The 13,913-nt window shown below is 38.5% G+C and overlaps 1 protein-coding gene and 1 pseudogene across 13 annotated transcripts in view; one reads left to right on the plus strand and one right to left on the minus strand.

The window, feature by feature from the left end:
- LOC132483040 (centrosomal protein of 78 kDa-like) overlaps positions 1 to 13,913 on the plus strand; it is a 360,457-nt pseudogene that overhangs the window by 230,303 nt on the left and 116,241 nt on the right.
- The window catches only part of LOC132483004 (ferritin light chain-like), a 68,402-nt gene that overhangs the window by 23,436 nt on the left and 31,053 nt on the right, over positions 1 to 13,913 (minus strand). For 2 of the 13 annotated variants that reach the window (XR_009531040.1, XR_009531034.1), the window contains one exon: positions 12,642 to 12,987. The exons of the other annotated variants lie outside the window; for them this stretch is intronic. The gene's annotated coding sequence lies outside the window, so the exon portion shown is untranslated. Of the gene's footprint in view, positions 1 to 12,641; positions 12,988 to 13,913 lie in introns of those variants that run through there. 13 annotated transcript variants of the gene reach the window in all.

The raw sequence follows: 13,913 nt of genomic DNA on the forward strand, positions 1-13,913 counted from the left end.
CACTATTACATATAAAATAGATAACTAATAAGAACCTACTATATAGCACAGGGAACTCTAGTCAGTACTCTGTAATGACCTATATGGGAATAGAATGTAAAAAAGAGGGGATGTATGTATATATATAACAGACTCACTTTGCTGTACAGCAGAAACTAACACATTGTAAATCAACTATACTCCAATAAAAAATTAATAAAAATATTGACATATATTGTATATAACATATATATTAAGTATATATAATTTGTATATATTTAGAGATTGCTCCATCAAAGACGTACAGATTACAATTATAATGAGATACCACTACATACCACTATAATGTCTAAAATTTAGAAAACTGTTAATATCAACTTTTGGTGTGGACCTAGAGAAACATGAATACATTGTTAATGGGCTTGTAGCAAGAAAGCTTTAAAGTTAAATATACATTTACATATGACCAAGCAATTACCTAATAGTTCATACTTATCCAAGAGATATGAAGTCTCATGTCACACAAATTTGTTCAAAAACTGTGTAACACCATTATTCATAATAGGTAAAACTGGATACGACCAAAATATCCAACAAGATTTTTTGTAACTTCTTTATTGGAGTATAGTTGCTTTACAGTGGTGTGTTTGTTTCTGCTTTATAACAAAGTGAATCAGTTATACATATACATATGTTCCCGTATCTCTTCCTTCTTGCATCTCCCTCCCTCCCACCCTCCCTATCCCACCCCTCTAGGTGGTCACAAAGCATGGAGTTGATTTCCCTGTGCTATGCGGCTGCTTCCCACTAGCTATCTATTTTACATTTGCTAGTGTATATATGTCCATGCCACTCTCTCACTTTGTCACAGCTTACCCTTCCCCCTCCCCATATCCTCTAGTCCATTCTCTAGTAGGTCTGTGTCTTTATTCCCATCTTACCCCTAGGTTCCTCATGACCTTTTTTTTCCTTAGATTCCATGTATATGTGTTAGCATACGGTATTTGTCTTTCTCTTTCTGACTTACTTCATTCTGTATGACAGACTCTTAGTCGATCCACCTCACTACAAATATCTCAGTTTCATTACTTTTTATGGCTGAGTAATATTCCGTTGTATATATGTGCCACATCTTTATCCATTCATCCGAAGATGGACACTTAGGTTGCTTTCATGTCCTGGCTATTGTAAATAGAGCTGCAATGAATATTTTGGTACATGGCTCTTTTTGAATTATGGTTTTCTCAGGCTATAGGCCCAGTAGTGAGATTGCTGGGTCATATGGTAGTTCTATTTTTAGTTTTTCAGGGAACCTCCATACTGTTCTCCACAGTGGCTGTATCAATTTACATTCCCACCAACAGTGCAATAGGGTTCCCTTTTCTCCACACCCTCTCCAGCATTTATTGTATGGTACTGGCACAGAAACAGAAATATAGATCAATGGAACAGGAGAGAAAGCCCAGAGATGAACCCACGCACATATGGTCAACTTATCTTTGATAAAGGAGGGAAGAATATACAGTGGGAGAAAAGACAGCCTCTTCAATAAGTGGTGCAGGGAAAACTGGACAGGTACATGTAAAAGTATGAAATTAGAACATTCCCTAACACCATACACAAAAATAAACTCAAAATGGATTAAAGTCCTAAATGTAAAGCCAGACACTATCAAACTCCTAGAGGAAAACATAGGCAGAACACTCTATGACATAAATCACAGCAAGATCCTTTTTGACCCACTTCCTAGAGAAATGGAAATAAAACCAAAAATAAACAAATGGGACCTAATGAAACTTCAAAGCTTTTGCACAGTAAAGAAAACCATAAACAAGACCAAAAGACAACCCTCAGAATGGGAGAAAATCTTTGCAAATGAAGCAACTGACAAAGGATTCATCTCCCAAATTTAGAAGCAGCTCATGCAGCTCAATATCAAAGAAACAAACAACCCAATCCAAAAATGGGCAGAAGACCTAAATACACATTTCTCTAAAGAAGATAAACAGATTGCCAACAAACACATGAAAGGATGCTCAACAGCACCAATCATTAGAGAAATGCAAATCAAAACTACATTGAGGTATCACCTCACACCGGTCAGAATGGCCATCATCAGAAAATCTCCAACAATATTTATATGGGTGAATCAGTTGTGGTATATCCATACAATGTCATATCATACAGCAGAAGGATAGAATTATGAGGAATGCAACAAGGATGAATGTCAGAAACATTATGGTGAGAAAAAAGCTAGACACACAAGAGTATGTACTTTATGTTTCTGCTTATATGACTTTCTAGAAAGGAAAAATGAATCTCTGGCGACAGAAAACATATCAGCAGTTGCCTGTATCATATGTGGAGTAGAGAGTGACTGCAAAGAGGAAAGGGAAAACTGCAAAGGGGGTAAAAGGAAAATTGTCTACCTTGATGGAAACAGAAGTTACAAAATATTTACATTTGTCAAAATTCATTAAAGTGTACATTCAAGTTAGTATATTTTTAGATTATACCACAATATATTTCTTTTAATAAAAATAATTATGAAGAGTAGGTAAGGGGGAGTCGGAGCGCAGGGAGAGGACTGGGGCTGGCGGCAGGAAGAGAGCCTGAAGGGGTTAGTGCACCACGGCTAGCCCGGAGGGAGTCCGGGGAAAGGGTCTGGAGTTGCTGAAGAGGCAAGAGTCTTTTTTTCACTTTCACTTTCGTTTCCTGGTGTGCGAGGAGAGGGCATTAAAAGGGCTGCTTAGGGAAGCGCCGGAGACAGGCGCGAGCCGCGGGTAAGGCGTGGACCTCGGAGACGGGCGTGGGCCGCCGCTGCCCGCCGCCGCCGCGGCCCGCCGCCGCCCACCGTCCGCCGCCGCCCGCCGCCGCCGCGGCCCGCCGCCGCCGCCGCCCCCGCGGCCCGCCACCGCCGCCGCCGCCGCCGCGGCCCGCCGCCGCCGCCGCCGCCGCCGCGGCCCGCTGCCGCCGCCGCCCCCCGCCGCCCGCCACCGCCGCCGCCTGCCGCCGCCCGCCGCCGCCGCCGCAGCCGCGGGGCCTGTGTGCGAGCGCGGGTCACTGTCCGCCCCGCCTTCCGGGGGACCTGTGCACCCCGCCACTGCCGGGGTCCCGAGACCCGGGGACGGCTTTCCCGGGAAAGCGCACGGAGCGCCACGGGCTGCTGCAACGTCATGCCGGCCTCTGCCGCCGCAGGCCCGCCCCACACTGCGCGCCCCTCCCTCCCCTCTGCATGAGTGAGCCAGAGCCCCCGAATCAGCGGCTCCTTTAAACCCGTCCTGTCTGAGCGAAGAACGGACGCCCTCCGGCGACCTACACACAGAGGCGGGGCCAGGTCCAAGGCTGAGACCCGGGAGCTGTGAGAGCAGAGTCAGGGAAATCTCTCTGTGCAGCCTCGGAGGCAGCGGATTAAAGCTCCACGGTCCATTTGATGTGCCCTGCGTCTGTGGAGTGCATGAATGGACAGCGAATCATCCCAAATTGAGGAAGTGGACTTTGAGGACAAGATTTAAGACTTTCCCCCCTTTTCCTCTTTTTACAACGAATTATTCCAAAGTAAGGAGGTGGACTTAGAGAGCAAGATTTCAGACTTCTTGCCCTTTTCCTCTTTTTACAACGAATTATCCCAAATTGAGGAGGTGGGCTTGGAGAGCAAGATTTTTGATTTTTCCCCCTGCTCTCTTTTTGTGAATGTGTATGTGTAATCTTCTGTGTAAGATTATCTCTGTATAGCTTTGCTTCCACCATATGTCCCAGGGTTCTATCGGTCCGTTTTTTTTTTTTTTTTTTTCTTTCAATAATTACTTTCTAATTTTAATAACGCTACTATATTTCATACTTTATTCTATTTTACTTTACCTGCTCTTTCTTTTTTTCCTACCTTCCCTTCATCCCTCCCTCCCTCCGCTCTTCCTTTCCTTCTTTCTTTTTCTTTCCTCCCTCCCTCCCACCCTTCTTCTTTCCACTTTCTTTTTCTTTCCTTCCTCCCTCCCTCCCTCCTGTCTTTCTTTCTTTCTTCCCTTCCTCCCTCCCTCCCTCCCTTCTTCCATTCAATCTTCCTTTTGCTTTCATTGCCCCCTCCCTCCCTCCTTTCTTTCCTTCTTTCTTTCCATCCTTCCTCACTCCCTCCCTCCTTTCTTTCTTTCTTCCTTCCTTCCTTCCTTTCTTCCCTTCTTCCTTTCTTTCCCTCTCTCTTTCTCTCTTCTACTAATTCTTTCTTTCTGCTTTTTCTCCCTGTTATTCTGAGCTGGGTGGATGAAAGGCTCTTGGTGCTGCAGCCAGGAGCCAGTGCTGTGCCTCTGAAGTGGGAGAGCCAACTTCAGGACACGGGTCCACAAGAGACCTCCCAGCTCCACATAATATCAAGCAGCGAAAATCTCCCAGAGATCTCCATCCCAACACCAGCACCCAGCTTCAGTCAACGACCAGCAAGCTACAGTGCTGGTCACCCTATGCCAAGCAACTAGCAAGGCAGGAACACAACCCCACCCATTAGCAGAGAAGCTACCTAAAAACATAATAAGGCCATAGGCACCCCAAAACACACCACCAGACGTGGACCTGTCCACCAGAAAGACAAGATCGAGCCTCAACCACCAGAACACAGGCATTAGTCCCCCCCACCAGGAAGTCTATACAACCTACTGAAACAACCTTAGCCACTGGGGTCAGACACGAAAAACAACGGGAACTACGAATCTGCAGCCTGCAAAAAGGAGACCCCAAACACAGTAACATAAGCAAAATGAGAAGACAGAAAAACACACAGCAGGTGAAGGAGCAAGATAAAAACCTACCAGACCTAACAAATGAAGAGGTAATAGGCAGTCTACCTGAAAAAGAATTCAGAATAATGATGGTAAAGATGATCCAAAATCTTGGAAATAGAATAGACAAAATGCAAGAAACAGTTAACAAGGACCTAGAAGAACTAAAGATGAATCAAGCATCGATTAAAAACACAATACATGAAATAAAAAATACTCTAGATGGGATCAATAGCAGAATAACTGAGGCAGAAGAACGGATAAGTGAGGTGGAAGATAAAATAGTGGAAATAACTGATGCAGAGCAAAATAAAGAAAAAAGATTGAAAAGAACAGAGGACAGTCTCAGAGACCTCTGGGACAACATTAAACGCACCAACATTCGAATTATAGGGGTTCCAGAAGAAGAAGAGAAAAAGAAAGGGACTGAGAAAATATTTGAAGAGATTATAGTTGAAAACTTCCCCAATATGGGAAAGGAAATAGTTAATCAAGTCCAGGAGGCACAGAGAGTCCCATACAGAATAAATCCAAGGAGAAATACACCAAGACACATATTAATCAAACTGTCAAAAATTAAACACAAAGAAATCATATTAAAAGCAGCAAGGGAAAAACAACAAATAACACACAAGGGAATCCCCATCAGGTTAACAGCTGATCTCTCAGCAGAAACTCTACAAGCCAGAAGGGAGTGGCAGGACATAATTAAAGTGATGAAGGAGAGAAACCTGCAGCCAAGATTACTCTACCCAGCAAGGATCTCATTCAGATTTGATGGAGAAATTAAAACCTTTACAGACAAGCAAAAGCTGAGAGAGTTCAGCACCACCAAACCAGCTTTACAACAAATGCTAAAGGAACTTCTCTAGGCAAGAAACACAACAGAAGAAATATACCTACAATAACGAACCCAAAGCAATTAAGGAAATGGGAATAGGAACATACATATCAATAATTACCTTAAATGTAAATGGACTAAATGCTCCCACCAAAAGACACAGAGTGGCTGAATGGATACAAAAACAAGACCCATATATATGCTGTCTACAAGAGACCCACTTCAGACCTAGAGACACATACAGATTTAAAGTAAGGGGATGGAAAAAGATATTCCATGCAAATGGAAACCAAAAGAAAGCTGGAGTAGCAATTCTTATATCAGACAAAATAGACTTTAAAATAAAGACTATTAGAAGAGACAAAGAAGGACACTACATAATGATCAAGGGATCGATCCAAGAAGAAGATATAACAATTGTAAATATTTATGCACCCAACATAGGAGCACCTCAATACATAAGGCAAATACTAACAGCCATAAAAGGGGAAATCGACAGTAACACAATCATAGTAGGGGACTTTAACACCCCACTTTCACCAATGGACAGATCGTCCAAAATGAAAATAAATAAGGAAACACAAGCTTTAAATGATACATTAAACAAGATGGACTTAGTTGATATTTATAGGACATTTCATCCAAAAACAACAGAATACACATTTTTCTCAAGTGCTCATGGAACATTCTCCAGGATAGATCATATCTTGGGTCACAAATCAAGCCTTGGTAAATTTAAGAAAATTGAAATTGTATCAAGTATCTTTTCCGACCACAATGCTATGAGACTAGACATCAATTACAGGAAAAGATCTGTAAAAAATACAAACACATGGAGGCTAAACAATACACTACTCAATAACGAAGTGATCACTGAAGAAATCAGAGAGGAAATTAAAAAATACCTAGAAACAAATGACAATGGAGACACGACAACCCAAAACCTATGGGATGCAGCAAAAGCAGTTCTAAGGGGGAAGTTTATAGCAATACAATCCCACCTTAAGAAACAGGAAACATTTCGAGTAAACAACCTGACCCTGCACCTAAAGCAATTAGAGAAAGAAGAACAAAAAACCCCCAAAGCTAGCAGAAGGAAAGAAATCATAAAGATCAGATCAGAAATAAATGAAAAAGAAATGAAGGAAACGATAGCAAAGATCAACCAAACTAAAAGCTGGTTCTTTGAGAAGATAAACAAAATTGACAAACCATTAGCCAGACTCATCAAGAAAAGAAGGGAGAAGACTCAAATCAATAGAATTAGAAATGAAAAAGGAGAAGTAACAACTGACACTGCAGAAATACAAAAGATCATGAGAGATTACTACAAGAAACTCTATGCCAATAAAATGGACAACCTGGAAGAAATGGACAAATTCTTAGAAATGCACAACCTGCCAAGACTGACTCAGGAAGAAATAGAAAATATGAATAGACCAATCACAAGCACTGAAATTGAAACTGTGATTAAAAATCTTCCATCAAACAAAAGCCCAGGACCAGATGGCTTCACAGGCGAATTCTATCAAACATTTAGAGAAGAGCTAACACCCATCCTTCTCAAACTCTTCCAAACAATTTCAGAGGAAGGAACACTCCCAAACTCATTCTACGAGGCCACCATCACCTTGATACCAAAACCAGGCAAGGATGTCACAAAGAAAGAAAACTACAGGCCAATATCACTGATGAACATAGATGCAAAAATCCTCAACAAAATACTAGCAAACAGAATCCAACAGCACATTAAAAGGATCATACACCATGATCAAGTGGGGTTTATCCCAGGAATGCAAGGATTCTTCAATATACGCAAATCAATCAATGTGATACACCATATTAACAAGTTGAAGGAGAAAAACCATATGATCATCTCAATAGATGCAGAGAAAGCTTTCGACAAAATTCAACACCCATTTATGATAAAAACCCTGCAGAAAGTAGGCATAGAGGGAACTTTCCTCAACATAATAAAGGCCATATATGACAAACCCACAGCCAACATTGTCCTCAATGGTGAAAAACTGAAACCATTTCCACTAAGATCAGGAACAAGACAAGGTTGCCCACTCTCACCACTCTTATTCAACCTAGTTTTGGAAGTTTTAGCCACAGCAATCAGAGAAGAAAAGGAAATAAAAGGAATCCAAATCGGAAAAGAAGAAGTAAAGCTGTCATTGTTTGCAGATGACATGATACTATACATAGAGAATCCTAAAGATGCTACCGAAAAACTACTAGAGCTAATCAATGAATTTGGTAAAGTAGCAGGTTACAAAATTAATGTACAGAAATCTCTGGCATTCCTGTACACTAATGATGAAAAATCTGAAAATGAAATCAAGAAAACACTCCCATTTACCATTGCAACAAAAAGAATAAAATATCTAGGAATAAACCTACCTAAGGAGACAAAAGACCTGTATGCAGAAAATTATAAGACACTGATGAAAGAAATTAAAGATGATACAAACAGATGGAGAGATATACCATGCTCCTGGATTGGAAGAATCAATATTGTGAAAATGACTCTACTACCCAAAGCAATCTACAGATTCAATGCAATCCCTATCAAACTACCACTGGCATTTTTCACAGAACTAGAACAAAAAATTTCAAAATTTGTTTGGAAAAACAAAAGACCCCGAATAGCCAAAGCAATCTTGAGAACGAAAAAAGGAGCTGGAGGAATCAGGCTCCCTGACTTCAGACTATACTACAAAGCTACAGTAATTAAGACAGTGTGGTACTGGCATAAAAACAGAAAGATAGATCAGTGGATCAGGATAGAAAGCCCAGAGATAAACCCACGCACATATGGCCAACTTATCTTTGATAAAGGAGGCAGGAATGTACAGTGGAGAAAGGACAGCCTCTTCAATAAGTGGTGCTGGGAAAACTGGACAGGGACATGTAAAAGTATGAGATTAGATCATTCCCTAACACCATACACAAAAATAAGCTCAAAATGGATTAAAGAGTTAAATGTAAGGCCAGAAACTATCAAACTCTTAGAGGAAAACATAGGTAGAACACTCTATGACATAAATCACAGCAAGATCCTTTTGGACCCACCTCCTAGAGAAATGGAAATAAAAACAAAGATAAACAAATGGGACCTAATGAAACTGAAAAGCTTTTGCACAGCAAAGGAAACCATAAACAAGACCAAAAGACAACCCTCAGAATGGGAGAAAATATTTGCAAATGAAGCAACTGACAAAGGATTAATCTCCAAAATTTATAAACAGCTCATGCAGCTCAATAGCAAAAAAACAAACAACCCAATCCAAAAATGGGCAGAAGACTTAAATAGGCATTTCTCCAAAGAAGATATACAGACTGCCAACAAACACATGAAAGAATGCTCAACATCATTAATCATTAGAGAAATGCAAATCAAAACTACAATGAGATATCATCTCACACCAGTCAGAATGGCCATCATCAAGAAATCTAGAAACAATATATGCTGGAGAGGGTGTGGAGAAAAGGGAACACTCTTGCACTGCTGGTGGGAATGTGAATTGGTACAGCCACTATGGAGAACAGTATGGAGGTTCCTTAAAAAACTAAAAATAGAACTACCATATGATCCAGCAATCCCACTACTAGGCATATACCCTGAGAAAACCATAATTCAAAAAGAGACATGTACCAAAATGTTCATTGCAGCTCTATTCACAATAGCCCGGAGCTGGAAACAACCTAAGTGTCCATCATCGGATGAATGGATAAAGAAGATGTGGCACATATATACAATGGAATATTACTCAGCCATAAAAAGAAACGAAACTGAGCTATTTGTAATGAGGTGGATAGACCTAGAGTCTGTCATACAGAGTGAAGTAAGTCAGAAAGAGAAAGACAAATACTGTATGCTAACACATATATATGGAATATAAGAAAAAAAAATGTCATGAAGAACCTAGGGGTAAAACGGGAATAAAGACACAGACCTACTTGAGAATGGACTTGAGGATATGGGGAGGGGGAAGGGTAAGCTGTGACAAAGCGAAAGAGAGGCATGGACATATATACACTACCAAACGTAGGCTAGATAGACAGTGGGAAGCAGCCGCAGAGCACAGGGAGATCAGCTCGGTGCTTTGTGACTGCCTGGAGGGGAGGGATAGGGAGGGTGGGAGGGAGGGAGATGCATGAGGGAGGGGATGTGGGAACAGATGTATATGTATGACTGATTCACTTTGTTATAAAGCAGAAACTAATAATAAAAAAATAATAATAAAAAAAAAAAAAAAAAAAAAAAAAAAAAAAGAGTAGGTAAGGGGGCAAAGGACCTGAAAGCCAGCTTTAGCTATGTTAGAGCTGTAAAATCAAAAAAAGATCAAGTTGCCCCTAATTTAAAAACCAAGAAAATGCATACAGGTTGAGGAATAGAGATTTTAACTTATTTTAAGAGTGAGTTTTCTAACAATTAGAGCTTCCTAAAAATGAAATAAACTTATTTTGAGTTGGCAATTTCTTTCTCAGTGAGGACATTCAAGTACAAGATGACGATCATTTTTCAGGTGTGTTGTAGAAGTGCCTTAGAGATTGAAATTTGCATTAACCAATATTTAAGATGATTCAATAACATCAGAAAATATGCTATATTTATATATGCTCTTTTATGGTAGAGTTCTGTCTATAATGTTTTCTAAAATATCCTTTGAATTAATATTTCAATAGTAGTCTCCAGTGCTGCAAATGTAGGCCAGAAAGTTAGATCTGTGCACAGTCTATTTTTTAAGAAGCTTGTAATCTGGAAGAGAAGATAGACAAAAATGTTGTAGCAAAATGCAGTAAGTTTCATAGTAGAGATATCCTCATGCTCTTATATGACATGGAAGCAGTGTCACATTCTTAATATGTCATCTTTTTCTGAAATACTTCAGTATTAATTTCTCACAATTATAATAATTAATTGAGGCATGAATTATTTACAGAGAGATTCTAATTATTCCTAAAATATTTGGAAATTGTTTTAACATGAAGGTATTTCTTAGAATACCTCCAATAAAGTTCCAAAACATGTCTTTCAAAGCCTAAATGTGTTTGTACAATCCTGGCAAACCTCAAGGAAAAATGTGAATGTTGCTGATTATCCACCATTTAAAGTTTTCTAGGCTTTGGCATTTTTCTGTAAGTATAAATAATTGACTATGAACTATGCAAAGAGTTGTTTTACCTGAATTTCTTTGAGATCCATCAGATGTGGCCATTAAAATGAGCCAATCTCCTCCATTACAACTACTCACTGTGCAGGCTTCTAGTCAAGCATTGGTGGAGATAGCGCAGCTCAATTTAAATTAAAATTCAAGGTAATGTAACTAAACAAGTGAGTCCTATCCTTTTCCCCTTACTTTCCCTTAGAGAGTTTTTGAAGTTAGGGATTTGTAAAATGAAAATATTAAACCAAATTTAATAGCAAAATGTCATTTTTGTCATTAGTGAAACCAAGCCCAGTTTCCATTTACCCCAAAGTATAAATTGCCTATCTGAGAAGCAGTTCAAATTTAAGTCATGTCAGATTGGTGGTCTTTCTGAGTTTCAGTTTGGAACTCTTATTTGAAGTCATTGTTTCATTCAAGAGCATCTCAATATCAATAGCAGGTTTTCTACTTCAGCAAAAGCCTTGATGTACAGCAGTGCCATTGGGTCCAGAGGATAACCTTTTTGTACGTTTTTTCTCCCGGTCTCACAGCAATGTTAAAGTCACTGATATCACAGAGCACATTTCTAATCCTAACTATATGCCCTAATTTTGGCAGAAATCCACTCCTCCACTTTTATGCAATGTATTAACAATCAGCAATTTAATTGTATTTGTTGAGACTATAATATCAACGTGAAGCATTCCTTTTTTGAAGCTCAAATTCTTAATATTTGCTTTCCCCTTTGCAAGAAATACTTACTCCTTTACTCCCTTGTCCCCTTAGGCTACCTACCTCATACATCAGTTAAGAAGACATTTCACAAGGGATGCCTTTCCTCATCCTTCCAGGTGAGAAAGGCTGCCTGTTCCATGGCTCATAGTATCTTGTCTATATTTACTACAATTAGTAATTATTCTTTACACTGCAGGCTCTAAGAAATATGGACAATGCTTGCTTTTCCCCACCTTGTATTACCAGCACCTAATGCAGTGCCTGGGACATAGTAGAAATTCTATAAATATGTAATAAGTGATGAATGAATGAAAGAATGAATGTGTTAGTAACAAGATAAATGCATAAATCGTATTTGTAAAGCACAATACTAAGTAATTTCATTAATATCCACCCACTTATTTGTACCTTTATACCCTTCTCTTCATTTATATATCTTAGAATTACTGTTAATTTTATCAGCAGGGATACAGGATTTAATGACTAAATTTTGATGAAATGTATTAGAAATATTCGTGAGTAAGCACTATGCCATGGTAAGAGAGAGAAAAAAATAAAAGCTATTGCTATATTCTTGACTCAAGTCATACTCAATATTATTTGTTACATATTATATTACTCACACAAATGAATTCTCACTGGCATGGTATCACCTGCATTATTATAATTTCCATTTCCTTCCCAATCCCTCTAAATCCCATATCTGACCCTTAGACTTATTAAATTGCATTGTTTTAAACCACTTCTCCAATTTGTCAAGGTCATATTATGGTCATGTTGAATTTTGATCTTGACAAAGTATTAATCAGTCTTATCAACTAAAGAGAACTGTAAATTACTAAATCCACATGGTTTTCTATCATCCTAGTCTTGATGAAAATATTAAATACCCTCTGGCCCAGGATTGACCTCTACATATAAAACTTCTTTCCACTTTGTTGAGGAGGAACTATAAATGAGTTTAATTGTTCTACCTACTTTGTTTCCAATAAATAGGTCTCTGGTGTTGATCTCTTTTTATAAATTTGTGAATGAATTCAATTTGTAATATTTTTATAATATTAATATTTAATGTCTGGTTTCAAATCATGGATGAAAAAATGCTAACATCAATGAAAACTACTACTTGCCCGAATAGATTAATAATAGTAAGAACAATTAAAGTAGATTTTAAATCTACTGTCATGTTTATTTACTTTCCTGAATTGTTCCCACTGTGCCACTTCCTTACTTTCTGAATATGACAGGTTCGTGCATGACGTCCTCCTCTAGATGCTGTGCCATTAAGAAATCTCTCTGATTATAATAGGTGATCATCTATGATGGATAATAAGAGAAATATGCTTGTGCATTTTCAATCACAAATCCATGTCTTGCACAATGAAATGATTTTACTTGTTGCTTGATCATGGGGACTTCTTCCTCTGAATAAATAAGACTTGACTTTGCCTCTTTATGCAGTCAACTGTTCACAGTTCTGCCTCTCTCCTGTAGACTGTGTCTCCTTAAAGACAAATGAATATTCATTCATCTTTGATCCCCATTGCTTAGCATGCATAGTAATTGTTCAACAAATATTTGTTTAATAAGTTAAACACCAATATGCCATGAAGTAGGAAAATCTGGAGATGTGAGTGGTCAAGATGGAGGGTGTGATTAAAGGACCCCTCTGAATTCTAAGAACAACATACTTAGGATGGAATGCATGAGTAATCAAAGGGGCTGACTACTTGACAACTAGTATGTATTCAATTTTCAAATTCTATATTATAAGCATCCCTGAGTATAATTTGAAATGGATAGACAGGAATTTTTATTTTTTTCTAATGAGGAAGCAGTGTAGTTTTCTATTCTCATGGCCTCTGTTACTTCCTATGAATATTTCTCCAATATCTTGACATAATCATTTTCAGGAAGCCAAGAGAGTCCAAAAGAAAACGACAAACAACAGAAATTGCTTTCATTTTCTAGTGTTTGGAAAAACATAAAAATAGGTTTAAGTTTTTCAAACATACTTAGATTTCATGAGGTTTTACTTGGTTTATAATCAATATGATAAGATGCATATATATATATAGAATCATCATTCATTTTAAATTGGAAATAATTTGTATTCCCATGGCTGATTTGCAAACTGTCAGTAATAAGAACCAAGCTTATGTCCTCCTAAGTCTTTTGTAGCCCCATTTTAACACATTTTCTGAAAGTTATTTCACTTCAACAACCCTAGATACTTTCTAAAAAAACAATAGGTGACTTTTTAAAATTTTCATTTCAAAATGAAAATATTAAAATATGCTAAAAATGGGTGCAATAATGGAAGTTACAACTTACCATGTAAGTTTGTTTGTAATTGAGCAAAATATGTTCCAATAATTTTTGCATTGTATTTGCCTTTCTCTCTGTAATTACTAACCCTTTTTCTTTCAC

This window comes from Mesoplodon densirostris (genome assembly GCF_025265405.1).
Source record: "Mesoplodon densirostris isolate mMesDen1 chromosome Y unlocalized genomic scaffold, mMesDen1 primary haplotype SUPER_Y_unloc_2, whole genome shotgun sequence".
NCBI lineage: Eukaryota > Metazoa > Chordata > Mammalia > Artiodactyla > Ziphiidae > Mesoplodon > Mesoplodon densirostris.